At 39.9% G+C, this 26,774-nt stretch overlaps 1 pseudogene; it reads left to right on the forward strand.

Moving 5' to 3' along the window:
- Nucleotides 1-403: 403 nt before the first annotated feature.
- On the forward strand, nucleotides 404-23,890 carry LOC144308872 (neuromodulin pseudogene; annotated as a pseudogene).
- Nucleotides 23,891-26,774: the final 2,884 nt, after the last annotated feature.

Genomic DNA, 26,774 nt, shown 5'->3' on the forward strand with positions numbered 1-26,774 from the left:
AGCATTGTATGGTGACAGATGGTAGCTACTTTTGTAGTAAGCACAGAATAGTGTATAGAGAAGTTGAATCACTATACTGTACACCTGAAACTAATGTAAACTTGTGTGTCAGCTAACTTCAATAAAAAATGAAAAAGTGAAAAAGTATGTATTAACACACAATACAATCTTTAAAATTATCCTTTAACAGAAGACATGAACAGACATTTCCCTGAAGAAGGCATGTAAATAGCAGACACATGAAAAGATGCTCAACATCACTCATCATCAGGAAAATGAAAATCTAAACTATGATGAAATATCACCTTACACCTTCCAGAATGGCTAAAATAAAAAACACAAGAAACAACAAGCTTTTGTGAGGATGTGGAGAAAAAGGAACACTTGTGTACTGTTGGTGGGAATGCAACCTGGTGTGGCCACCGTGGAGGACAGTATGGAATATCCTCGAAAGGTAAAAATATCACTACTCTAACATCCAATAATCACACTACAGAACACTAATAAAAAGTATAAAACACTAATTCAAAGGGATACATACACCATTATTTTACAGCAGGATTATTATATCTTTATTTAAATTCAATTAATTAACCTATAGTGTATTATTACTATTCTAAGGGTAGAATTCAGTGATTCATCAGTCTTATATAATACCCAGTGCTGATTAATTCACATGCTCTCCTTAGTGTCCATCATCCAGTTACAGAATCCCCCCACCCCTGCCCCTCCAGCAACCCTCAGTTTGTTTCCTATGATTAAGAGTCTCTTATGATTTGTCTCCCTCTCTGATTTGCTCTTGTTTCATTTTTCCCTTCCTTGACATATGATCTTTGGTTTTCTTTCTTAAATTTCACATATGAGTGAGATCATATGATAATTGTCTTTCTCATATTGACTTATTTCACTTACCATAATATCCTCTACTTTCTTTTTTCTTAAAGATTTATTTATTTATTTATTTATTTATTTATTTATTTATTTATTTATGATAGACAGAGAGAGAGAGAGAGAGAGGCAGAGACACAGGAGGAGGGAGAAGCAGGCTCCATGCCGGGAGCCTGACGTGGGACTCGATTCTGGGACTCCAGAATCGCGCCCTGGGAAAAAGGCAGACGCCAAACCGCTGAGCCACCCAGAGATCCCTAATATCCTCTACTTTCATCTATGTCCTTGCAAATGGCAAAAAAAAATTTTTGATGACTGAGTTGTATTCCATTATGTGTATATGGTACGTATATATATGTAAATATATACACTATACATATATATACATACCATATCTTCTTTAAACATTCATCTGTCTATGGACATCTGGGCTCTTTCCAAAGTTTGGCTATTGTGGATATTTCTTCTATAACATTGAGATGCAGGTGCTCCTTTTTTTTTTTTTTTTGTCTTTTTTACTGGTGTTCAATTTGCCAACATACAGAATAATACCCAGTGCTCATCCCCTCAAGTGCCCACCTCAATGAGCGCCACCCAGTGATCCCCAAACCCCACTCTCTTTCCCTTCCACCACCCCTAGTTCATTTCCCAGAGTTAGGAGTCTTCCATGTTTTGTCTCCCATTCTGATATTTCCTAACCATTTCTTCTCCCTTCCCCTCTATTCCGTTTCACTATTATTTATATTCCCCCAAATGAATGAGACCATATAATGTTTGTCCTTCTCCGATTGACTTATTTCACTCAGCATACTACCCTCCAGGTCCATCCAAGTAGAAGCAAATGGTGGGTATTTGTCATTTCTAATGGCTGAGTAATATTCCATTGTATACATACCACATCTTCTTTATCCATTCATCTTTCGATGGACCCCAAGGCTCCTTCCACAGTTTGGCTATTGTGGACATTGCTGCTAGAAACATCGGGGTGCAGGTGTCCCGGCATTTCACTGCATCTGTATCATTGGGATAGATCCCCAGGAGTGCAATTGCTGGGTCATAGGGTAGGGCTATTTTTAACTATTTTTAACTCTTTGAAGAACCTCCACACAGTTTTCCAGAGGGTCTGCACCAGTTCACATTCCCACCAACAGTGTAAGAGGGTTCCCCTTTCTCCCCATCCTCTCCAACATTTGTTGTTTCCTGCCTTGTTAGTTTTCCCCATTCTCACGGGTGTGAGGTGGTATCTCATTGTGGTTTTGATTTGTATTTCCCTGATAGCAAGTGATGCAGAGCATTTTCTCATGTGCTTGTTGGCCATGTCTATGTATTCCTCTGTGAGATTTCTGTTCTTGTCTTTTGCCCATTTCATGATTGGATTGTTTGTTTCTTTGCTGTTAAGTTTCAGAAGTTCTTTATAGATCTTGGACACTAGCCCTTTATTCGATACGTCATTTGCAAATATCTTCTCCCATTCCGTAGGTTGTTTTTTAGTTTTGTTGACTGTATCCTTTGCTGTGCAAAAGCTTCTTATCTTGATGAAGTCCCAATAGTTCATTTTTGCTTTTGTTCCTTTTGCCTTCGCGGATATATCTTGCAAGAAGTTGCTGTGGCCAAGTTCAAAAAGGGTGTTGCCTGTGTTCTCTTCTAGGATTTTGATGAAATCTTGTCTCACATTTAGATCTTTCATCCATTTTGAGTTCAACTTTGTGTATGGTGCAAGAGAGTGGTCTAGTTTCATTCTTCTGCATGTGGATGTCCAATTTTCTCAGCACCATTTATTGAAGAGACTGTCTTTCTTCCAGTGGATAGTCTTTCCTCCTTTATCGAATAGTAGATGACTATAAAGATGAGGGTCGACTTCTGGATTCTCTATTCTATTCCATTGATCTAGGAGTCTGTTTTTGTGCCGGTACCACACTGTCTTGATGACGACAGCTTTGCAGTACAACCTGAAATCTGGCATTGTGATGCCCCCAGATATGGTTTTCTTTTTTTAAAATTCCCCTGGCTATTCCGAGTCTTTTCTGGTTCCACACAAATCTTAAAATAATTTTTTCTAACTCTCTGAAGAAAGTCCATGCTATTTTGATAGGGATTGCATTAAACATGTAAATTGCCCTGGGTAACATTGACATTTTCACAATATTAATTCTTCCAATCCATAAACATGGAATGTTTTTCCATCTCTTTGTGTCTTCCTCAATTTCTTTCAGAAGTCTTCTATAGTTTTTAGGGTATAGATCCTTTACCTCTTTGGTTAGGTTTATTCCTAGGTATCTTATGCTTTTGGGTGCTATTGTAAATGGGATTGACTCCTTAATTTCTCTTTCTTCAGTCTCATTGTGAATGTATAGAAATGCCACTGACTTTTGAGCATTGATTTTGTGTCCTGCCACACTGCCAAATTGCTGTATGAGTTCTAGCAATCTTGGGGTGGAGGCTTTTGGGTTTTCTAGGTAGAGTATCATGTCATTGGCGAAGGGGGAGAGTTTGACTTCTTCTTTGCCAATTTGAATGCGTTTAATGTCTTTTTGTTGTTTGATTGCTGAGGCTAGGACTTCCAGTACTATGTTGAATAGCAGTGGTGAGAGTGGACATCCCTGTTTTGTTCCTGATCTTAGGGGAAAGGCTCCCAGTGCTTCCCCATTGAGAATGACATTTGCTGTGGGCTTTTCGTAGATGGCTTTTAAGAAGTTGAGGAATGCTCCCTCTATCCCAACATTCTGAGGAGTTTTGATCAGGAATGGATGCTGTATTTTGTCAAATGGTTTCTCTGTATCTATTAAGAGGATCACATGGTTCTTGGTTTTTCTCTGATATGATGAATCACATTGATTTTTTTTATGAGTGTGAACCAGCCTTGTGTCCCAGGAATAAATTCTACTTGGTCATGGCAAATAATTTTCTTAATGTACTTTTGGATCCTATTAGCTAGAATCTTGTTTAGAATTTTTGCATCCATGTTCATTGGGGATATTGGTCTGTAATTCTCCTTTTAGGTGGGGTCTTTGTCTGGTTTTGTAATTAAGGTGATGCTGGCCTCATAGAACGAATTTGGAAGTAGTCCATCTCTTTCTATCTTCCCAAACAGCTTTAGTAGAATAGGTATGGTTTGTTCCTTAAACATTTGATAGAATTCCCCAGGAAAGCCATCTGGCCCTGGACTTTCGTGTCTTAGGAGATTTATGATGACTGCTTCAATTTTCTCCCTGGTTATTGGCCTGTTCAGGTTTTTTATTTCTTCCTGTTCCAGTTTTGGTAGTTTGTGGCTTTCCAGAAATGCGTCCATTGCCTAACTTATTGGCGTATATCTGTTCATAATATGTTTTTTAAAATCGTTTGTATTTCCTTGGTTTTGGTAGTGATCTCTCCTTTCTCATTCATGGTTTTATTAATTTGAGTCTTTTCTCTCTTCTTTTTAATAAGACTGGCTAATGGCTTTTCTATCTTATTAATTTGTTCAAAGAACCAACTCCTGGTTTTGTTGATCTGTTCCAAAGTTCTGGTCTCGATTTCATTGAGTTCTGCTCGACTCTTTATTAACTCTCCTCTTCTGCTGGGTGTAGGATCTAATTGCTGTTTTTTCTCTAGCTCCTTTAGGTGCAAGGTTAGCTTTTGTATTTGAGATCTATCCAGTTTTTGGATGTATGCTTGTATTGTGATGTATTAGCCCCCTCAGGACTGCTTTTGATGTATCCCACAGATTTTGAGTTGTTGTATCTTCATTCGCATTACTTTCCATGAATTTTTTTATTTCTTCTCTAATTTCCTGGTTGACGATTTCATCTTTTCGCAGGATGGTCCTTAACCTCCACTTGTTTGAAGTCCTTCCAAACTTCTTGTTGTGATTTAGTTCTAATTTCAAGGCATTATGGTCTGAGAATATGAAGAGGATGATCCCAATCTTTTGATACTGGTTCAGACCTGATTTGTGACCCAGTATGTGGTCTATTCTGGAGAAAGTTCCATGTGCACTTGAGAAGAATGTGTATTCAGTTGAGTTTGGATGTAAAGTTCTGTAGATATCTGTGAAATCCATCTGGTCCAGTGTATCATTTAAAGCTCTCATTTCGTTGGAGATGTTGTGTTTAGAAGACCTATCGAGTGTAGAAAGCGCTAGATTGAAGTCACCAAGTATAAGTGTATTATTATCTAAGTGTGCCTTAATTTTGGTTATTAATTGATTGATATATCTGGCAGCTCCCACATTCGGGGCATATATATTGAGGATTGTTAAGTCCTCTTGTTGCATAGATCCTTTAAGTATGATATAGTGTCCCTCTTCATCTCTCACTACAGTCTTAGGGGTAAATTTTAGATTATCTGATATAAGGATGGCTACCCCTGCTTTCTTTTGAGGACCATTTGTATGGTAAATGGCTCTCCAACCTTTTATTTTCAGGCTGTAGGTGTCCTTCTGTCTAAAATGAGTCTCTTGTAGACAGCAAATAGATGGGTCCTGCTTTTTTATCCAGTCTGACACCCTGCGCCTTTTGATGGGGTCATTAAGCCCATTCATGTTCAGAGTTACTATTGAAAGATATGAGTTTAGTGTCATCATGATATCTATTTGGTCCCTGTTTTTGTGGATTGTTCCATTGGACTTCTTCTTAAAGGGGAATTTTAAGAGTCCCCCTTAAAATTTCTTGCAGAGCTGGTTTGGAGGTCACATATTCTTTCAGTTCCTGCCTGTCTTGGAAGTCCTTTATCTCTCCTTCCATTCTGAATGACAGCCTTGCTGGATAAAGTATTCTTGGTTGCATGTTCTTCTCATTTAAGACCCTGAATATATCCTGTCAGCCCTTTCTGGCCTGCCAGGTCTTTGTAGTGAGGTCTGCTGTTACCCTAATACTCCTCCCCATAAAGGTCAGGGATTTCTTGTCTCTTGCTGCTTTAAGGATCTTCTCTTTATCTTTGGAATTTGCAAGCTTCACTATTAAATGTCGAGGTGTTGAATGGTTTTTATTGATTTTAGGGGGGGATCTCTCTATTTCCTGGATCTGAATGCCTGTTTCCCTTCCCAGATGAGGAAAGTTTTCAGCTATGATTTGTTCAAATACATATTCTGGCCCTCTGGCCCTTTCAGCGCCCTCGGGAACCCCAATTAAACATGGGTTTTTCTTCCTCAGGCTGTCATTTATTACTCTTAATCTATCATCATGATCTTTTAATTGTTTTTCTCTTTTTTCCTCAGTTTCCTTCTTTGCCATCAACTTGTCTTCTATGTCACTCACTCGTTCTTCCACCTCGTTAGCCCTCGTTGTTAGGACTTCTAGTTTGGATTGCATCTCATTCAATTGATTTTTAATTTCTGCCTGATTAGATCTAAATTCTGCAGTCATGGAGTCTCTTGAGTCCTTTATGCTTTTTTCTAGAGCCACCAGTAGCTTTATAATAGTGCTTCTGAATTGGCTTTCTGACATTGAATTTTAATCCAGATTTTGTAACTCTGTGGGAGAGAGGACTGTTTCTGAATCTTTTGTGGTGTGATTTTCCTTCCAGTCATTTTTCTCTGTGCAGAGTGGCTATAAACAGGTTTACTGGAAAAAGGGGGAAAGTGGAGGGAAAAAAAGGGTGGAGGAAGCAAACAGAACCCAAAAATAAGGGGGAGTATACTCTCATTCTATATACTGTAAATCCCTCAACTTTCCTTGGAACTTTCAAGTGCTGCTTTGTCAATAACTTGCTATTCTCCTGTCCTTCCACATGGTCTTCTGGGGGGAGGGGCCTGCTGTGCTGATTCTCTGGTGTGTGCACCTGGCAGAGCTGCCCAGCCCCCTGCCAGGTGCACGGCTCATTGGGAACTATGTATCCTGTGAGACCCCTGCTCAGTCCCAGGTACAAGGTGACACCAGGAGGAACAACCACAGTGGAAGCGGTGAGCTCTCCAACTCTGGAATCAGCTTCTGCTTTAACTACCGCATCTCCCAGTTGGCAGGGAACCTCAATGCTCTGGGGATGGGGGGTGCCGATCTGCACAGCTCGGGGCTGGCTGGCGGCCGGAGTGTCCTCACTATCCTGGGCCCTCTCAGCCTCCTCCTGTCCCAGGGGAAGTGCCGGATCTTGAACTGTGTCCCCCAATTTCCCTTGGCCCTGGGGCCTGCACCCCTGGAATCATGCTCCCAGGGCCGCACAGCCCCCTCCGTGTGCAGAGCAGCTGCCTCATAGGTCGCGCGAGCTGCTCCTGGGAACGCACTGGCCGCGGGCTCCAGCCCTTTAGGAAGCTTGGCCTGCAGTGTGTGGGGCGCTCTTTCCGGGGCGCAGGTCCCTGTTAGTGTCCCTGGGAGCCTGAGGGCATCCCCGCCCTCCTGGGGTCCTGCTCTAACTCCCTGAGAGCGCCTTTCCATCTAGGAAGATTGGAAAAGCTCCTCCTTCTCTGGGACTGGGCTTCCTGTCCTGGGGGCACTCACCTGGTAGGCCTTAGTGGGCTCCTCTCGGGGCCCCTCCTCCTTGGATGCTTTTTTATTTCTTTATTTTTTTCCGTCTTCCTACCTTGATAGAACCCGAACTCTTCTCACTGTAGCATTCCAGCTGTTCTTTCTTTAAATCTCAGGCCAGGGGATCCCTGGGTGGCGCAGTGGTTTAGCGCCTGCCTTTGGCCCAGGGCGTGATCCTGTATTCCCGGGATAGAGTCCTGTGTTGGGCTCCCTGCATGGAGCCTGCTTCTCTCTCTCTCTCTCTCTCTCTTTCTCTCTCTCTCTTTCTCTCTCTCTCTCATGAATAAATAAATAAATCTTTTTTAAAAAAGAAATCCTTTAAAAAAATAAATCTCAAGCCAAATTCATAGTTTTTCAGGATGATTTGAAAGTTATTTAGGTAAGTTGGTGGAGACAGGTGACTTGGGGACCCTACTCTTCCACCATCTTGCCCCGCCTCTGATAAGTTCTTTATAGACTTTGGATACTAACCCTTTATTTGATAAGTAATTTGCAAATATTTTCTTTCATTCTTTAGGTTATCTTTTGGTTTTATCTATGCTTTCCTTTGCTGTGCAAAAGCTTTTTATCTTGATGAAGGCCCAATAGTTCAATTTTGCCTTTGTTTCCCTTGCCTTTGGAGACCTTTCTAGCAAGAAATAGCTGCAGAAGGTCAAAGAGGTTGTTGCCCGTGTTTTTCTCTAAGTGTTTGATGGATTCGGGTCTCGCATTTAGGTCTTTCATTCATTTTGAGTATATTTTTGTGTATGATGTAAGAAAATGGTCCAGTTTCATTCTTCTGCATGTGGTTGTCCAATTTTCTCAACACCATTTGTTGAAGAGGTTGTTCTTTTTTCCATTGATATTCTTTACTGCTTTATCAAAGATTAGTTGACCATAGAGTTGAGGGCCCATTTCTGGGTTCTCTATTCTGTTCCATTGATCTATATGTGTCTTTTTTTGTGCCAGTGCGATGCTCTCTTGATGATTACCACTTTGTAATACAGCTTGAAGTCCAGGATTGTGATGCCGCCAGCTTTGGTATTCTTTTTCAAATTTCCTTTGCCTATTCATAATGTTTTCTAGTTCCATACAAATTTTAGAATTATTTGTCCCAGCTCTGTGAAAAAAAATGTTGATGGTATTTTGATAAGGATTGCACTGAATATATGTATTACTCTGACATTTTATCAGCATTTGTTCTTCCAATCCATGAGTATGAACATTTCTCCATTTTTTTGTGTGTCTTTCTCAATTACTTTCATGAGTGTTGTATAATTTTCTGAGTACAGATACTTTGCCTCTTTGGTTAGGTTTATTCCTAGTTATCTTACAAATTTTGATGCAATTGTAAATGGGATTTATTCTTTAATCTCTATTTCTTCTGTCTCATTGTTATCGTATAGAAATGCGACTGAGTTCTGTGCATTGATTTTGTATCCTGCCACATTGCTGAATTCCTGTATGACTTCTAGCTAATTTGGGGTGGAATCTTTGGGTTTTTCACTTTTTTAAAGATTTTATTTATTTGTTCATGAGAGACACACAGAGAGAGGCAGAGACACAGGCCGAGGGAGAAGCGGGCTCCTTGCAAGGAGCCTGATGTGGGACTCGATCCCGGATCATGCCCTGGGCCAAAGGCAGACACTCAACCGTTGAGCTACCCAGGCATCCCTTTAGGTTTTTCACATAGTGTGTCATGTTATCTGTGAGGAGTGAGAGTTTGACTTCTTTCCAATTTAGATTACTTCTTTTCTTTTTTTTCTGATTAAGTCTTTTTTTTTCTTGTTTGATAATCTTTTTTTTCCTTTTATAATTTATTTTTTTGTATATCTTTTATTGGAGTTCGATTTGCCAACATATAGTATAACACCCAGTGCTCAACTCATCAAGTGCCCCCCTCAGTGTTGTCTGACTGCTGAGGCTAGGACTTCTAGTACTATGTTGAACAACAGTGGTGAGATTCTGCAATCACAGTTGGCAGCTTGAAGAACTGGAGACTTGGAAATGCACTGACAGGCTTAGAACACACAGGGACATCCCTGTTGTATTTCTGACCTTAGGGGAAAAGTTCTCAGTTTTTCCCCATTGAGAATGATATTTGCTGTCGGCTTTTTGTATATGGGTTTTATGATATTGAGGTATGTTCTCTCTGTTGCTACAATGTGAAGAGTTTTAATCAAGAAAGGATGCTGTACTTTGCCAAATGTTTGTCCTGTATCTATTGAGAAGATCATATGGTTCCTGACCTTCTTTTATTAATGCAGTGTATCATACTGATTGATTTGAAGATGTTGAACCATGCTTGTAGACAAGGAATAAACTCCATTATTCATGATGAATAATCCTTTTAATGTACTGTTGGATCCTATTGGCTAGTATCTTGGTGAGAGTTTTGGCATCTATGTTCATCACGGATACTGGTTTATAATTCTCCTTTTTGGTGGGATCTTTGTCTGGTTTGGGAATTAAGGTGATGCTGGCCTCATAAGAAGAGTTTGGATGATGTCCTTCCATTTCTGTTTTTTGAAACAGCTTCAGAAGGTAAGTATTATTGTTCTTTCAATGTTTGGTACAATTCCCCTGAGAAGTCATACAGTCATGGATTCTTGTTTGCTGGGATTTTCTGATTACTGCTTCAATTTGCTTGCTGATTATGAATCTGTTCAGGTTTTCAGTTTCTTCCTGTTTCAGTTTTGGTAGTTTATATGTTTCCAGGAATGCTTCCATTTCTTCTAGATTACCTAATTTGTTTCCACATTGTTGCTCATAATATGTTCTTTTTTAAAAGAAGGATTTTATTTATTTATTTGAGAGAGAAAGAGGGAGAGTGCAAGCATGAGTGGGGAGGGAATGAGAAGCAGGCTCCCCACTAAGCAAGAAGCTCAATTTGGGGCTTGATCCCAGATCCCAAGACCATAACCTGAGCTGAACGCTGATGCATAACTGAGTGAGCCACGCAGGTGCCCTGCTAAAAACATGTTCTTATAATTGTTTGTACTTCTTCAGTGTTGATTGTTATCTCTCCTCTTTCATTCATGATTTTATTAATTTGAGTGCTTTCTCTTTTCTTTTTGATAAGTCTGCCCAGGAGATTATCAGTCTTATTCTTTCAAAGAACTAGTTCCTAGTTTCTTTGTTCTGTTCTACTTTTCTTTGGGTTTCTATTTCATTGATTTCACTCTAATATTTATTAATTCTCTTCTCCTGCTGGGTTTATGCTTTATGTGCTCTTTTTTCTCCAGCTGCTTTAGGTGTAAGGTTAGGTTGTGTATTTGAGACCTTTCTTATTTCTTTTTTTTTAAGATTTTATTTATTTACTCATGAGAGCGAGCAAGAGAGAGGCAGAAACACAGGCAGAGGGAGGAGCAGGCTCCCCACAAGGATCCCAATGCAGGGCTTGATCTGGGACCCTGGGATTATGCCCTGAGCCAAAGGCAGATGCTCAACCGCTGAGGTGCCCAGGCATCCTGAGGCCTTTCTTATTTCTTGAGAATAGTTGACATTGTTCTATACTTCCCTCTTAGGATTGCCTTTGCTGCATTACAAAGGTTTTGAACTGTTAGTTGTGTCTTCATTTTCATTTTTTCCATGAATTTTTAAAATTATTCTTTAATTTCCTGATTGGTTCATTTATTCTATAGTAGGATGAGCTTTAACCTCCAAGTATTTGAGTTCCTTTCAAATTTCCTCTTGTGATTGAGTTCAAGGTTCAAAGCATTGAAGTCTGAAAATATGCAGTGGATAATCCCAATCTTTTGGTACTGGTGGAGACCTGATTTGTGACCCAGTATGTGATTTATTCTGGAGGATGTTCCATGTGCACTTGAGAAGAATGTTTATTCTGTTACTTTAGGATGAAATGCTCTGTATATACCTTTGAAATCCATCTGGTTCAGTGTGTCATTCAAAGCCCATGTTGCCTTGTTGATCTTTTGTGTAGATGAGTTGACCACTGCAGTGGGCAGGGTGTTAAAGTTCCCTATTATTTTTATATTATTATTAATGTATTTCTTTAATTTTGTTATACATTGGTTCATATAATTGGTGCTTCCATGTTAGGGGCATAAATTTTTTTTGTATATTTTTTATTGGAATTCATTTTGCCAACAATAAATATTTACAATTGTTAGATCTTCTTGTTGGATAGACCCATTAATTATGATATAGTGACCTTCTTTATTTCTTATTAGTCTTTGGTTTAAAATCTAGTTTGTTTGATATAAGGATTACTACCCCAGCTTTCTTTGATGCCCGTTAGCATGATAAATGGTTCTCCACCTCTTCACTGTCAATCTGGAGGTGCCTTTGGGTCTAACTTGAGTCTCTTGTAAAGAACATATGGATAAGTCTTAGTTTTTTATCCATTCTGATTCCTTGTGTCTTTTTATTGGATCATTTTGCCCATTTACATTCAGAGTACCTATGGAAAGATATGCATTTAGTGCCATTGTATTTCCTATAAAGTCACTGTTTCTGTATATTGTCTTTGTTCCTTTCTGGTCTATGTTACTTTTGGGCTCTCTCTTCTCTTTGAGGATCCCCTTTAATATTTCTTGTAGGACTGGTTTAGTGATCACAAATTCTTTTAGTTTATGTTTGTCCTGGAAACTCTTTATATTTCCTTCTATTCTGAATATCAGTCTTGTTGTATAAAGTATTCTTGGCTGCATGATTTTCTCATTTAGTACCCTGAATATATCATGCTTGTCCTTTGTGGCCTGCCAGGTCTCTGTGGATAGATGTGCTGCCTGCCTTATGTTTCTACCTCTGTGGATTATGGACCTCTTGTCCTGAGATGCTTTTAGGATTTTCTCTTTGTCTCTAAGTTTTGCAAGCTTCACTCTTATATGTTGGTGTATTGACCTGTTTTTATTGATTTTGAGGGGGGTTCTCTGTTTCTCCTGGAATTGAATATTGCAGCATTTTTTTACAGCAGCCAAATTATGGAAGCAGCCTGAATCTCAATTGTTAGAGAAATGGATAAAAAATGAGAGGTATATATCTATAGACAAATAGATACGGTTAAGAGTCCAGTTATTATCATGTGCACTGAGTAATGTATAGAAGTTTTGAATCATTAAATTGTACATCTGAAACTAATATAACACTATATGTTAACTGTAATGTAATTAATATTGAAAAACTTAATACAAATATAAATAAAATACAAAGAACCATTTAAAACTAGTATAATAGAGCCTTAATCTCCTTTAAAAATTCATTTAAAAATCTCCTTTAAAAATACACTTTGCTATTATATGTTTAAATTATTCCTAGCCAGAAGCGTCAAATCTAATGAAATTTAGTGGTTGGTTTTTAAAATTTTTTATGTTCAGAAACACTTTTATGTTTTTTCTAAAGTTTTTATTTAAATTCCAGTCAAGAGGGACACCTGGGTGGCTCAGTGGTTGAGCGCCTGCCTTCAGCCCAGGGCGTGATCCTGGAGTTCCAGGATCGAATCTCACATCGGGCTCCCTGCATGGAGCCTGCTTCTCTCTCTGCCTGTGTCTCTGCCTCTCTCTCTATGTCTCTCATGAAAAAAAATAGATAAAATCTTTAAAAATAAATAAGTAAAAAATAAATAAAATAAAAAAACAAAAATAAATAAATAAATAAATTCCAGTTAACATACAGCGTAATATTAGTTTCAGGTATACAATATGGTTACTCAACACTTCCATACAAAACGGGTTGCTTGTCACAACAAGTGCACTCCTTAATCCCCATCACCTATTTAACCAGTCCCCTCATCCACCTCCCCTCTGGTAACCATTAGTTTGTTCTCTATAGTTAAGAGTCTGTTTCTTTGTTTGCCTCTCTCTCTCTTTTCTTCTATATGCTTGTTTGTTTTGTTTCCACATATGAGTGAAATCATATGATATTTGTCTTTCTCTGACTGTGTATCAGATCTAGCAATTTTTGTGTTGGAGTCTTTCAGGTTTTCTAAATAGAATATCATGCCTCTGCAAATAGTGAAAGTTTCACTTTGTCTTTGCCAATTTGTATAACTTTCATTTTTTTGTGTTCTCTGATTGCTGTGGCTAGGGCTTCTAGTACTATGTTAAACAATGGTGGTGAAAGTGAATATCCTTGTCTTATTACTGTCTGAAGAAGAAAAGCTCTGATTTCCCCATTGAGCATGATATTAGCTGTGTATTTTTCACATATCATGTTTATGATGTTGAGGTATGTTCACTTTAACCCTACATTGTTGAGAGTTTTTAATCATGAATGGATGGTGTACTTTGTCAAATGCTTTTTCTACATCTATTGAAAAGATCACGTTTCTTTTTTTAAAGATTTTATTTATTTATTCATGAGAGACATAGAGAGAGAGGCCAGAGATACAGGCAGAGAGAGAAGCAGGCTCCATGCAGGGATCCCAACGTGGGACTTGATCCCATGACTCCGGGATCATGCCCTGGGCCAAAGGCAGGTGCTAAACCGCTGAGCCATCCAGGGATCCCTTGAAAAGATCATGTTTCTTATCCTTTCTTTAATTTATGTAGTGTGTCACATTGATTTGTGAATACTGAACCACTTGCAGCCCAGGAATAAATCCCACTTGAATGTGGTGACTGATTCTTTTAATGTACTGTTGGATTCATTTTGCTTGTATTTTATTGAGAATTTTTGCATCCATGGTCATCAGGGATATTGGCCTATAGTTCTCTTTTTCTGTAGTGTCTTTATCTGGATTTGGTATCAGGGTAATGCTAGCCTCATAGAATAAATTTTGAAGTTTTCTTTCTGTTTCTCCTTTTTGGAAGAGTTTAAGAAGAGTACATATTAACTCCTCTTTACATGTTTGCTAGAATTCACCTGTGAAGTGATCTGGCCCTGGAGTGTTGTTTATTGGGAGATTTAATGACTGATTCCATTTCTTTGCTGGCTATTAATCTGATCAAGTTTTCTATTTCTTCCTGTTTCACTTTTGGTAGTTTATGTGTGTCTGGGAATTTACCCATGTTTTCCAGGTTTTCCAATTCATTGGCATATTGTTTTTCATAATAATCTCTTATAATTGTATTTTTGTGGTGTTGGTTATTTCTCCTCTCTCACTTTTCACTATGAACTTGAATCTTTCTCTTTGATAAATCTAGCTAGGATTTTATTGATTTTATTAATTTTTTTCAATGAACCCGCTCCTGGTTTCATTGATCTGTTCTCCTGTTTGGGAGGTTTTGTTTTGTTTTTAAGTGTCTATATAATTTATTTCTGTTCTAAACTTTATTATTTCCCTACTTCTGCTCACTTTAGGCTTCATTTTCTATTCTTTTTCTAGCTCCTTCTTTGTATAAGGTTTGGTTTATTTATTTGAGATATTTCTTGCTTCTTGAGGTAGGTCTGAATTACTATATACTTCCTTCCTAGGACTGCTTTTGCTGCATCCAAGAGTCATTGGACCATAATGTTTTCATTTTCATTTGCTTCCATGTATTTTTTTATTTCTTCTTTAATTTACTGGTTGACCTATTCATTCTTTAGTAGCATGTTCTTTAACCTCCATATATTTGTGATCTTTCTAAATATTTTCTTGCGATGACTGTAAGTTTCATAGCATTGTGGTCAGAATATATCCATGGTATGGTCTCAGTTGTTTTGTACTTTTTGAGGCCTGATTTTTGACCTACTATGTGATTTATTCTGGATAATGTCCCAACTGCACCTGAAAAGAAAGTGTAGGGCAGCCCCGGTGGCTCAGCAGTTTAGCACCACCTGCAGCCAAGGGTGTGATCCTGGAGACTCTGGATCCAGTCCCACATCAGGATCCCTGCATGGAGCCTGCTTCTCCCTCTGCCTGTGTCTCTGCTTCTCTCTCTCTCCTCTCTGTGTATTCTCATGAATGAATAAATAAATAAAATCTTTAAAAAAGAAAAGAAAAGAAAGTGTATTCTGCTGCTTTAGGATGAAATGTTCTGAATATATCTGTTAAGTTCATCTGGTCCAGTGTGTCATTCAAAACCATTTTTTCCTTGTTGACTTTCTGCCTAGATGATCTGTTCATTGATGTAATTGGGGTGTTGAAGTCCCCTATTCTTTTTTTTTTTTTGAAGTCCCCTATTCTTATATTATCTACAATGAATTCCTTTATTTTTATTATTGTTTTACATATGTTGGTGCTTCAAAGTTGGGTGCAAAAATATTTACAATTGTTAGATCTTCCTGTTGTATAGACCCCTTTATTATGATATAGTGCCCTTCTTCATCCCTTGCTAGTCTTTGGTCTAAAAATCTATTTTGTTGGAGGAGGGGCAAGATGGCTGAAGAATAGGGTCCCCAAATCACCTGTCTCCACCAAATTACCTAGATAACCTTCAACTCATCCTGAAAATCTACGAATTCGGCCTGAGATTTAAAGAGAGACCAGCTGGAACACTACAGTGAGAAGAGTTCGCGCTTCTATCAAGATAGTAAGGCGGGAAAAAAGAAATAAAGAAACAAAAGGCATCCAAGGGGGAGGGGCCCCGCGAGGAGCCGGGCTAAGGCCGGGGCGAGTGTCCCCAGGACAGGAGAGCCCTGTCCCAGAGAAGCAGGAGCTGCACCAACCTTCCCGGGCAGAAAGGGGCTCACAGGGAGTTAGAGCAGGACCGCAGGAGAGTGGGGATGCCCTCGGGCTCCCTGGGACACTAACAGACACCTGCGCACCCAGGAGAGTGCCCCATACCCTGCGGCCGAGCTCCCTAAAGGGCTGCCGCGCGCCCCGTGGGACCCGGAGCAGCTCGGAGGAGCTCGGGCGGCGGTTCCACGGAGAGGGGGCTGCCCGGCCGGGAGCCCGAATCCAACAGCGCAGGCCCCGGAGCACAGGGCGCCGGGGACACAGCCTGGGATCCGACCTACCCCCGGACAGGCAGAGGCTGGGAGGGCCCAGGACAGCAAGGACGCTCCTGCCCCGAGCTGAGCAGAGCAGCGGCCCCGCCCGGAGCCTCCAGGCCCTGCAGGCGGAGAGCTCCAGAGTTCCTGTGGGGGCTGCTCCAGATTTCCAGAGCTGACACCGCCACCGTGGTTGTTCTTTCTGGGGCCTCACCGGGTAAACAACCCCCACTGAGCCCTGCACCAGGCAGGGGGCAGAGCACCTACCCCAAGTGCTAACACCTGAAAATCAGCACAACAGGCCCCTCCCCCAGAAGACCAGCTAGATGGACAAGTTCCAGGGGAAGTCAATGGACTTAAAATATACAGAATCAGGAATCCCTGGGAGGCGCAGTGGTTTGGCGCCTGCCTTTGGCCCAGGGCGCGATCCTGGGGACCTGGGGTCAAGTCCCACGTAGGGGTCCCAGTGCATGGAGCCTGTTTCTCCCTCTGCCTGTGTCTCTGTCTCTCTCTCTCTCTCTCTCACTGTGTGCCTATCATAAATAAAATAAACAAAAATATACAGAATCAGAAGATACTCCCCCATGGTGGTTTTTTTTTTTTTGATGACTTTGCTTCCCCCACCCTTTTTTCCCTTTCATTCTTTTTCTTTCTCTTTCTATTTTTCTTCTCTTTTTTCTTTTTTTCTTCCTTTTTTCTTTTTTCTTTTTCTCTTTTCTTCCCTTCTTTCTCTTTTTCTCCTTTTCCCAATAAAGCTTGTTTTTAGCCATTCTGCACTGAGCAAAATGACTAGAAGGAAAACCTCACCTCAAAAGAAAGAATCAGAAACAGTCCTCTCTCCCATAGAGTTACAAAATCTGGATTACAATTCAATGTCAGAAAGCCAATTCAGAAGCACTATCATACAGCTACTGGTGGCTCTAGAAAAAAGCATAAAGGACTCAAGAGACTTCATGACTGCAGAACTTAGATCCAATCAGGCAGAAATTACAAATCAATTGAATGAGATGCAATCCAAACTAGAAGTCCTAACGACAAGGGTTAATGAGGTGGAAGAACGAATGAGTGACATAGAAGACAAGTTGATGGCAAAGAGGGAAACTGAGGAAAAAAGAGACAGACAATTAAAAGACCATGAGGTTAGATTAAGGGAAATTAACGACAGCCTGAAGAAGAAAAACCTACATTTAAATGGGGTTCCCGAGGGCCCCGAAAGGGACAGAGGGCCAGAATATGTATTTGAACAAATCATAGCTGAAAACTTTCCTCATCTGGGAAGGGAAACAAGCAAACAGATCCAGGAAATAGAGAGATCCTCCCCTAAAATCAATAAAAACCATTCAACACCTCGACATTTAATAGTGAAGCTTGCAAATTCCAAAGATAAAGAGAAGATCCTTAAAGCAGCAAGAGACAAGAAATCCCTGATTTTATGGGGAGGAGTATTAGAGTAACAGCAGACCTCTCCACAGAGACCTGGCAGGCCAGAAAGGGCTGGCAGGATATATTAAGGGTCCTAAATGAGAAAAACATGCAACCAAGAATACTTTATCCAGCAAGGCTCTCATTCAAAATGAAAGGAGAGATAAAGAGCTTCCAAGACAGACAGGAACTGAAAGAATATGTGACCTCCAAACCAGCTCTGCTAGAAATTTTAAGGGGGACTCTTAAAATTCCCCTTTAAGAAGAAATTCAGTGGAACAATCCACAAAAACAAGGACTGAATAGATATCATGATGACACTAAACTCATATCTGTCAATAGTAACTCTGAACGTGAATGGGCTTAATGAACCCATCAAAAGGCGCAGGGTTTCAGACTGGATAAAAAAGCAGGACCCATCTATTTGCTGTCTACAAGAGACTCATTTTAGACAGAAGGACACCTACAGCCTGAAAATAAAAGGTTGGAGAAACATTTACCATACAAATGGTCCTCAAAAGAAAGCAGGAGTAGCCATCCTTATATCAGATAAACTAAAATTTACCCCGAAGACTGTAGTGAGAGATGAAGAGGGACACTATCTCATACTTAAAAGATGTATCCAACAAGAGGACTTAACATTCCTCAATATATATGCCCCGAATGTGGGAGCTGCCAAATATTTAAACCAATTAATAACCAAAGTGAAGACATACTTAGATAATAATACACTTATACTTGGTGACTTCAATCTAGCTCTTTCTACCCTCGATAGGTCTTCTAAGCACAACATCTCCAACGAAACGAGAGCTTTAAATGATACACTGGACCAGATGGATTTCACAGATATCTACAGAACTTTACATCCAAATTCAACTGAATACACATTCTTCTCAAGTGCACATGGAACTTTCTCCAGAATAGACCACATACTGGGTCACAAATCGAGTCTGAACCAATACCAAAAGATTGGGATCATCCCCTGCATATTCTCAGACCACAATGCCTTGAAATTAGAACTAAATCACAAGAAGTATGGAAGGACCTCAAACAGATGGAGGTTAAGGACCATCCTGCTAAAAGATGAAAGGGTCAACCAGGAAATTAAGGAAGAATTAAAAAGATTCATGGAAACTAATGAGAATGAAGATACAACCATTCAAAATCTTTGGGATGCAGCAAAAGCAGTCCTGAGGGGGAAATACATCGCAATACAAGCATCCATTCAAAAACTGGAAAGAAATCAAATACAAAAGCTAACCTTACACATAAAGGAGCTAGAGAATAAACAGCAGATTGACCCCACGCCCAGCAGAAGAAGAGAGTTAATTAAAATTCGAGCAGAACTCAACGAAATCGAGACCAGAAGAACTGTGGAACAGATCAACAGAACCAGGAGTTGGTTCTTTGAAAGAATTAATAAGATAGATAAACCATTAGCCAGCCTTATTAAAAAAAAAGAGAGAGAAGACTCAAATTAATAAAATCATGAATGAGAAAGGAGAGATCACTACCAACAGCAAGGAAATACAAACGATTTTAAAAACATATTATGAACAGCTATACGCCAATAAAGTAGGCAATCTAGAAGAAATGGACACATTTCTGGAAAACCACAAACTACCAAAACTGGAACCGGAAGAAATAGAAAACCTGAACAGGCCAATAACCAGGGAGGAAATTGAAGCAGTCATCAAAAACCTCCCAAGACACAAGAGTCCAGGGCCAGATGGCTTCCCAGGGGAATTGTATCAAACGTTTAAAGAAGAAATCATACCTATTCTCCTAAAGCTGTTTGGAAAGATAGAAAGAGATGGAGTACTTCCAAATTCATTCTATGAGGCCAGCATCACCTTAATTCCAAAACCAGACAAAGACCCCACCAAAAAGGAAAATTATAGACCAATATCCCTGATGAACTAGGATGCAAAAATTCTCAACAAGATACAAGCCAATAGGATCCAACAGCACATTAAGAAAATTATTCATCCTCAGGCTGTCGTTTATTTCCCTTAATCTATCTTCATGGTCTTTTAATTGTTTGTCTCTTTTTTCCTCAGTTTCCCTCTTTGCTATCAACTTGTCTTCTATGTCACTCACTCATTCTTCCACCTCGTTAACCCTCGTCGTTAAGACTTCTAGTTTGGATTGCATCTCATTCAATTGATTTTTAATTTCTGCCTGATTAGCTCTAAATTCTGCAGTCATGAAGTCTCTTGAGTCCTTTATGCTTTTTTCTAGAGCCACCAGTAGCTGTATGATAGTGCTTCTGAATTGGCTTTCTGACATTGAATTGTAATCCAGATTTTGTAACTCTGTGGGAGAGAGGACTGTTTCTGAAAATATACCTGCCCTACGACCCAGCAATTGCACTGTCGGGGATTTACCCCAAAGATACAAATGCAATGAAATGCCGGGACACCTGCACCCCGATGTTTATAGCAGCAATGGCCACGATAGCCAAACTGTGGAAGGAGCCTCGGTGTCCAACGAAAGATGAATGGATAAAGAAGATGTGGTTTATGTATACAATGGAATATTACTCAGCTATCAGAAATGACAAATACCCACCATTTGCTTCAATGTGGAGGGAACTGGAGGGTATTATGCTGAGTGAAGTAAGCCAGTCGTAGAAGGACAAACATTATATGTTCTCATTCATTTGGGGAATATAAATAATAGTGAAAGGGAAAATAAGGGAAGGGAGAAGAAATGTGTGGGAAATATCAGAAAGGGAGACAGAACATAGAGACTGCTAACTCTGGGAAACGAACTAGGGGTGGTAGAAGGGGAGGAGGGTGGGGGGTGGGAGTGAATGGGTGACGGGCACTGGGTGTTATTCTGTATGTTAGTAAATTGAACACCAATAAAAAAAAAAAAAAAAAAAAAAAAGAAAAGAAATATGTGAAAAGTGAAAAAAAATAAAATAAAATAAAATAAAATAAAAGTATCACATTAAAAAAAAATAAATAAATAAATAAAAAAATAAAAACAAAAAAAAAAAAAAAAAAATATTCTATGAAAATTGCAAAAAAAAAAAAAAAAAAAAAAAAAAAAAAAAAAAGAAAATTATTCACCACGACCAAGTAGGATTTATCCCCAGGACACAAGGCTGGTTCAACACTGGTAAAACAATCAATGTGATTCATCATGTCAGCAATAGAAAAACCAAGAACCATATGATCCTCTCATTAGATCCAGAGAAAGCATTTGACAAAATACAGCCTCCATTCCTGATCAAAATGCTTCAGAGTGTAGGGATAGAGGGAACTTTTCTTGACATCTTAAAAGCCATCTACGAAAAGCCCACAGCAAATGTCATTCTCAATGGGGAAGCACTGGGAGCCTTTCCCCTAAGATCAGGAATAAGACAGGGATGTCCACTCTCACCACTGCTATTCAACAAAGTACTGGAAGTCCTAGCCTCAGCAATCAGACAACAAAAAGACATTAAACGCATTCAAATTGGCAAAGAAGAAGTCAAACACTCCCTCTTCGCCAATGACATGATACTCTATGTAGAAAACCCAAAAGCCTCTACCCCAAGATTGCTAGAACTCATACAGCAATTTGGTAGCGTGGCAGGATACAAAATCAATGCCCAGGAATCAATGGCATTTCTATACACTAACAATGAGGCTGAGGAAAGAGAAATTAAGGAGTCAATCCCATTTACAATTGCACCCAAAAGCATAAGATACCTAGGAATAAACCTCACCAAAGAGGTAAAGGATCTATACCCTAAAAACTATAGAACACTTCTGAAAGAAATTGAGGAAGACACAAAGAGATGGAAAAATATTCCATGCTCATGGATTGGCAGAATTAATATTGTGAAAATGTCAATGTTACCCAGGGCAATTTACACGTTTAATGCAATCCCTATCAAAATACCATGGACTTTCTTCAGAGAGTTAGAAAAAATTATTTTAAGATTTGTGTGGAATCAGAAAAGACCCGAATAGCCAGGGGAGTTTTAAAAAAGAAAACCATATCTGGGGGCATCACAATGCCAGATTTCAGGTTGTACTACAATGCTGTGGTCATCAATACAGTGTGGTATTGGCTCAAAAACAGACACATAGATCAATGGAACATAATAGAGAACCCAGAAGTGGACCCTGAACTTTATGGTCAACTAGTATTCGATAAAGGAGCAAAGACTATCCATTGGAAGAAAGACAGTCTGTTCAATAAATGGTGCTGGGAAAATTGGACATCCACATGCAGAAGAATGAAACTAGACCACTCTCTTCCACCATACACAAAGATAAATTCAAAATGGATGAAAGATCTAAATGGGAGACAAGATTCCATCAAAATCCTAGAGGAGAACATAGGCAACACCCTTTTTGAACTTGGCCACAGTAACTTCTTGCAAGATACATCCACGAAGGCAAAAGAAACAAAAGCAAAAATGAACTATGGGGACTTCATCAAGATATAAGAAGCTTTTGCACAGCAAAGTATACAGTCAACAAAACTAAAAGACAACCCACAGAATGGGAGAAGATATTTGCAAATGACATATCAGATAAAGGGCTAGTGTCCAAGATCTATAAAGAACTTCTTAAACTCAACACCAAAGAAACAAACAATCCAATCATGAAATGGGCAAAAGACATGAAGAGAAATCTCACAGAGGAAGACATAGACATGGCCAACATGCACATGAGAAAATGCTCCGCATCACTTGCCATCAAGGAAATACAAATCAAAACCACAATGAGATACCACCTTACACCAGTGAGAATGGGGAAAATTAACAAAGCAGGAAACCACAAATGTTGGAGAGGATGCAGAGAAAAGGGAACCCTCTTGCAGTGTTGGTGGGAATGTGAACTGGTGCAGCCACTCTGGAAAACTGTGTGGAGGTTCCTCAAAGAGTTAAAAATAGACCTTCCCTACGACCCAGCAATTGCACTGTTGGGGATTTACCCCAAAAATTCAGATGCAATGAAACGCCGGGACACCTGCACCCCGATGTTTATAGCAGCAATGGCCACGATAGCCAAACTGTGGAAGGAGCCTCGGTGTCCATCGAAAGATGAATGGATAAAGAAGATGTGGTTTATGTATACAATGGAATATTACTCAGCCATTAGAAACAACAAATACTCATCATTTGTTTCAACGTGGATGGAACTGGAGGGTATTATGCTGAGTGAAGTAAGTCAATCGGAGAAGGACAAACAGTGTATGTTCTCATTCATTTGGTGAATATAAATAATAGTGAAAGGGAATATAAGGGAAGGGAGAAGAAATGTGTGGGAAATATCAGAAAGGGAGACAGAACATAAAGACTCCTAACTCTGGGAAACGAACTAGGGGTGGTGGAAGGGGAGGAGGGCTGGGGGTGGGGGTGAGTGGGTGATGGGCACTGAGGGGGATACTTGACGGGATGAGCACTGGGTGTTATTCTGTATGTTGGTAAATTGAACACCAATAAAAATTATTTTATTAAAAAATAAAATAAAATAAAATCTATTTTGTCTGATATAAGTATCACTACTCAGGCTTTATTTTCATGTTCATTTGCATAATAAATATTTCTCCATCCCCTCACTTTCAATCTGCAGTGATCTTTAGGTCTAAAATAAATCTGTTGATGGAGAGAAGGTGGGCAGAAGCCAAAGGATGATACAACTGTGTTGTGCTGTATGAGAAGAAGCAAACTGGTAAAAAAAAAAAAAAATCATGAGAACCAAAAGATCGAACAAGATGACATCAAACCAGAAGATAAAGCTCATAAGGCCTCGGCCAAAATTCAGGCTAACTTCCATGGACACATAATAAGGAAAAAGCTCAAAGGAGAGAAGAAGGGTGATGCCCAAGCTGCTGATTCAGAGGCGAACAGAAGGATGAAGCCCCTATTCCTGATGGCATGGAGAAGGAGGGAGAATGTCCTACTCCCACAGATGCAGCCCCTACCTCCAGCCCCAAGCCTGAGGAAACTGGCTTCCGAGGAGAAGGGGGGGAGAGTTCCCCTGATGCTGCCAAAGAGCAGGCAGTCCTCCAGGCTCTGTCCCCTCAGAGGAGGAGCCCAGCTCTGCTGAGACAGAAAGTGCCACTAAAGCTTCCACTAACAACTCGTGGTCCTCTGAAGACACCCCAGCCACGGAGGTGCTTAAACAAACCAATGTGCCTGCTGCTCTCATTGTTGCTGCCACTACCCCACTGCAGAAGATGCTGCTGATAAGGCAACAGCCCAGCCTCCAGTGGATGCTGTGGAGAGCAGCCAATCTGAGGAAAAGGTAGAAGCTGTAGGTGAAATTAAACTTAAGGAAAGTGCCTGGCAGGATGAAGGTAAAGGAGAAGAACATGAGATGGAATAAGAACATGCCTGATCTTAAAGAAATGGCTTTCCATGTCCCTCCCCTCCCCTCTCCTGAATCCTGTCTCTCCCCACCCTCTTCTCAACTCCACTCTGAAATTTCCCTTCCTGTCTTGCTCACATTCATGAGTCTGTCCTCTCCTACCCACTACCTCACTTTCTGTCAGTGTGGCAATTTTTTTTTAAAAGCAGTAGAGATCAAAAGTCACACAGTGTGGTTTAAACATTTTTTTTGTTTCTTGATGCTGTTATGGTGAATTTTTGGTAATGATGATCCAACCATTTTGGGAAATTCTTGAACTATATCAAAATTTTTAATCTGGTGCATGTGGCCCTGTGGGAATCCATTTTCCTCCCTATCTCTGTTCCAATTGTGTGTGCAATGATTTTTTTCATTTGAGGAGTCTAAAATATAGAGTGAATTCAAAACCAGTTTTTTGTTCTTCCTTTTAATACGATGGAATAAAAAGAAATTAAGAACCCAATTTGTTTTGAAAATAAAAAAATAAAAAAAGCAAGTAAAGCAAATGTGAAATTAGAGTGAAAAAATAAAATAAATTTCTTGTAGGCAGCATGTATTCGGGTCTTTTTAAAAATCTATTCTGAAATTCTATGTATTTTGACTGGAATGTTTAGTCAATTTACATTCAGACTAATTATTGGTAAATATGCATTTAATGCCATCTTAATACTTTTTTTTGTCATTGTTTCTGGACATTTTTCCACTCAGAGTCTCCTTTAATATTTGTAGCAGTGTTGGTTTAGTACTTATGAACTCCTTTAGTTTTTGTTTCTCTGGGTAGCTCTTTATATTTCCTTCTATTTTGAACCATGGCCTTGCTAGATAGAGTATTCTTGATTTTAGAGTTTTCCCGTTCAGCACATTGAATATATCATGCCACCCTCTTCTGGCTTGCCCAGTTTCTATGGAGGGATCTTCATCTAGCCTCATGGGTCTTCCCTTGTAAGTTAGGGACTTGTTTTGTCTTGATGCTTTTATGATTTTTTATCACTATATTTTACAAATGTAATTACAATATGTCATGATATGGGCCTGGTTTTGTTGATTTTGATGGAAGTTCTCTGTACTTTCTGGATCTGTCTGTTTCCTTTACCAGATTAGGGAAACTTTTAGCTATTATTCCCTCAAGTTAATTTTCTTCCTCCTTTCTCTCTTCTTCTTCTTCCGGGGTTCCTATAATACAAATGTTATTATATTTGGTGGAGTCACTGAGATCCCTAAGTCTATTCTCCTATTCCATAATTATTTTTTTCTTTCTTTTGTTCAGCTTCATTATTTTCCATTATTTTGCTTTCTATATCATGTATTCACTTCTCTGCTTTTTCCAGCCTTGTGTTCATTGATTGCATCAAGCCTGTGTCCAAGCTCAGTTATTGTATTTTCTTTTCTGGTGGAATATTTTTAACTCTGTTATCTCTGTAGTAAGGGCCTCCCTGAAGTATTCCATTCATTTCTCAACCTCAGCAAGTATCCTCATGATTGTTGCCCTAATTTCTCCATCAGGGATGTTACTTATATTGATCTGCTTAGATTTCTGGTCATGACCTTATTTTGTTGTTCCATTTGGGATGAATTCCTCTGTCTTGGCATTTTGTCTGAATCTCTGCCTTCTGTATTTTAATTAGTTCATTAAGTTTCTTTCTCCTGAGAGTAATGATTTTATGAAGAATATATTATATAGTGCCCTGGGCCTCCCGCTTCAGGGTGTCTCTGGTGTGTGCTGTGTGTGCTGTACTATTGTGTTTTGGCTGCTCTGTCCTTAGAGTCCAGTCATCTGCAGAGGCTATCTTTGTCTGCAGTAGGCAGTGTTTTGTCCTTGGCCGGAATGTGGCAAGATTTAACCAGGTGTACTCCGATATGCTCTTTATTTTTTAAAATATTTTATTTATTTATTCATTAGAGACACACAGAGAGAGGCAGATACATGGACAGAGGGAGAAGCAGACTCCCCACAGGATCAGGACTCGATCCCAGGACTCTGGGATCACAACCTGAGGCAAAGGCAGATAGATACTCAACCACTGAGCCATCTAGGTGCCCCTCCAATATGCTCTTTAAATGAGACCTGATACTACTTCCACTAGAACAGAAGCCCTGCAGAACTCTCTGCTTGGGAGAGGTCGTGTGGGCAGGTGTTTCTGCTGGCCTTCTGAGGAAGGAGTCTGCCACACTGGGTTGACTGAGAATGGCAGTACAGCCAGAATGCAATGGTGTGGGACTTGATATAAGCAGGTTGGACAATCAGTGTCAGCACTGTGGTGCTTATTGTAGGTGGCTCCTACAATATGCCAAGGGTTGGGGTGGGAGGGAAATGGCATCAGCCAGCTCCTTTATCCCTGGAGAGGCATCTCCATGTATGCTGCCTCTCAGGGAAGCACTGAGAGAAAAGAAGTTGCCAAGGGTTGGGGTGGGAGGAAAATGGCATCAGCCAGCTCCTTTATCCCTGGAGAGGCATCTCCATGTATGCTGCCTCTCAGGGAAGCACTGAGAGAAAAGAACACAATATATCCCACTGTATATCCTAGGCATTTTTCAGTTCACTGTTTCCACACTGTCTACCTCTAGGTTGTTTGTTTGCTTTCTGTTTAAGAGCAGCATGGTGCCCTCCAGGCTGTATTCAAGAGAAGTCTGCTGAATTTTAAAACTCCAGGCTTTATCTACATAGTGTTGGCAGGGGCCTGTACTGGTCTTCTTAGGGAGGGTCCTGATACAGTGGTACACAGGGAAGATTGACCAAGAAGGGAAGTTATGCCAGAGCACAGGGGTATGGGACTTGGTGTAAGCAAGTAAGGCAGCGAGTGTCAGGGCTGAGCTGCTTTTTGTAGGTGGCTATATTTTTATGCTGAGAGTTGGGGTAGGGAAATGGTGCTAGATG

Source organism: Canis aureus, chromosome X (genome assembly GCF_053574225.1).
Source record: "Canis aureus isolate CA01 chromosome X, VMU_Caureus_v.1.0, whole genome shotgun sequence".
Classification (NCBI taxonomy): domain Eukaryota; kingdom Metazoa; phylum Chordata; class Mammalia; order Carnivora; family Canidae; genus Canis; species Canis aureus.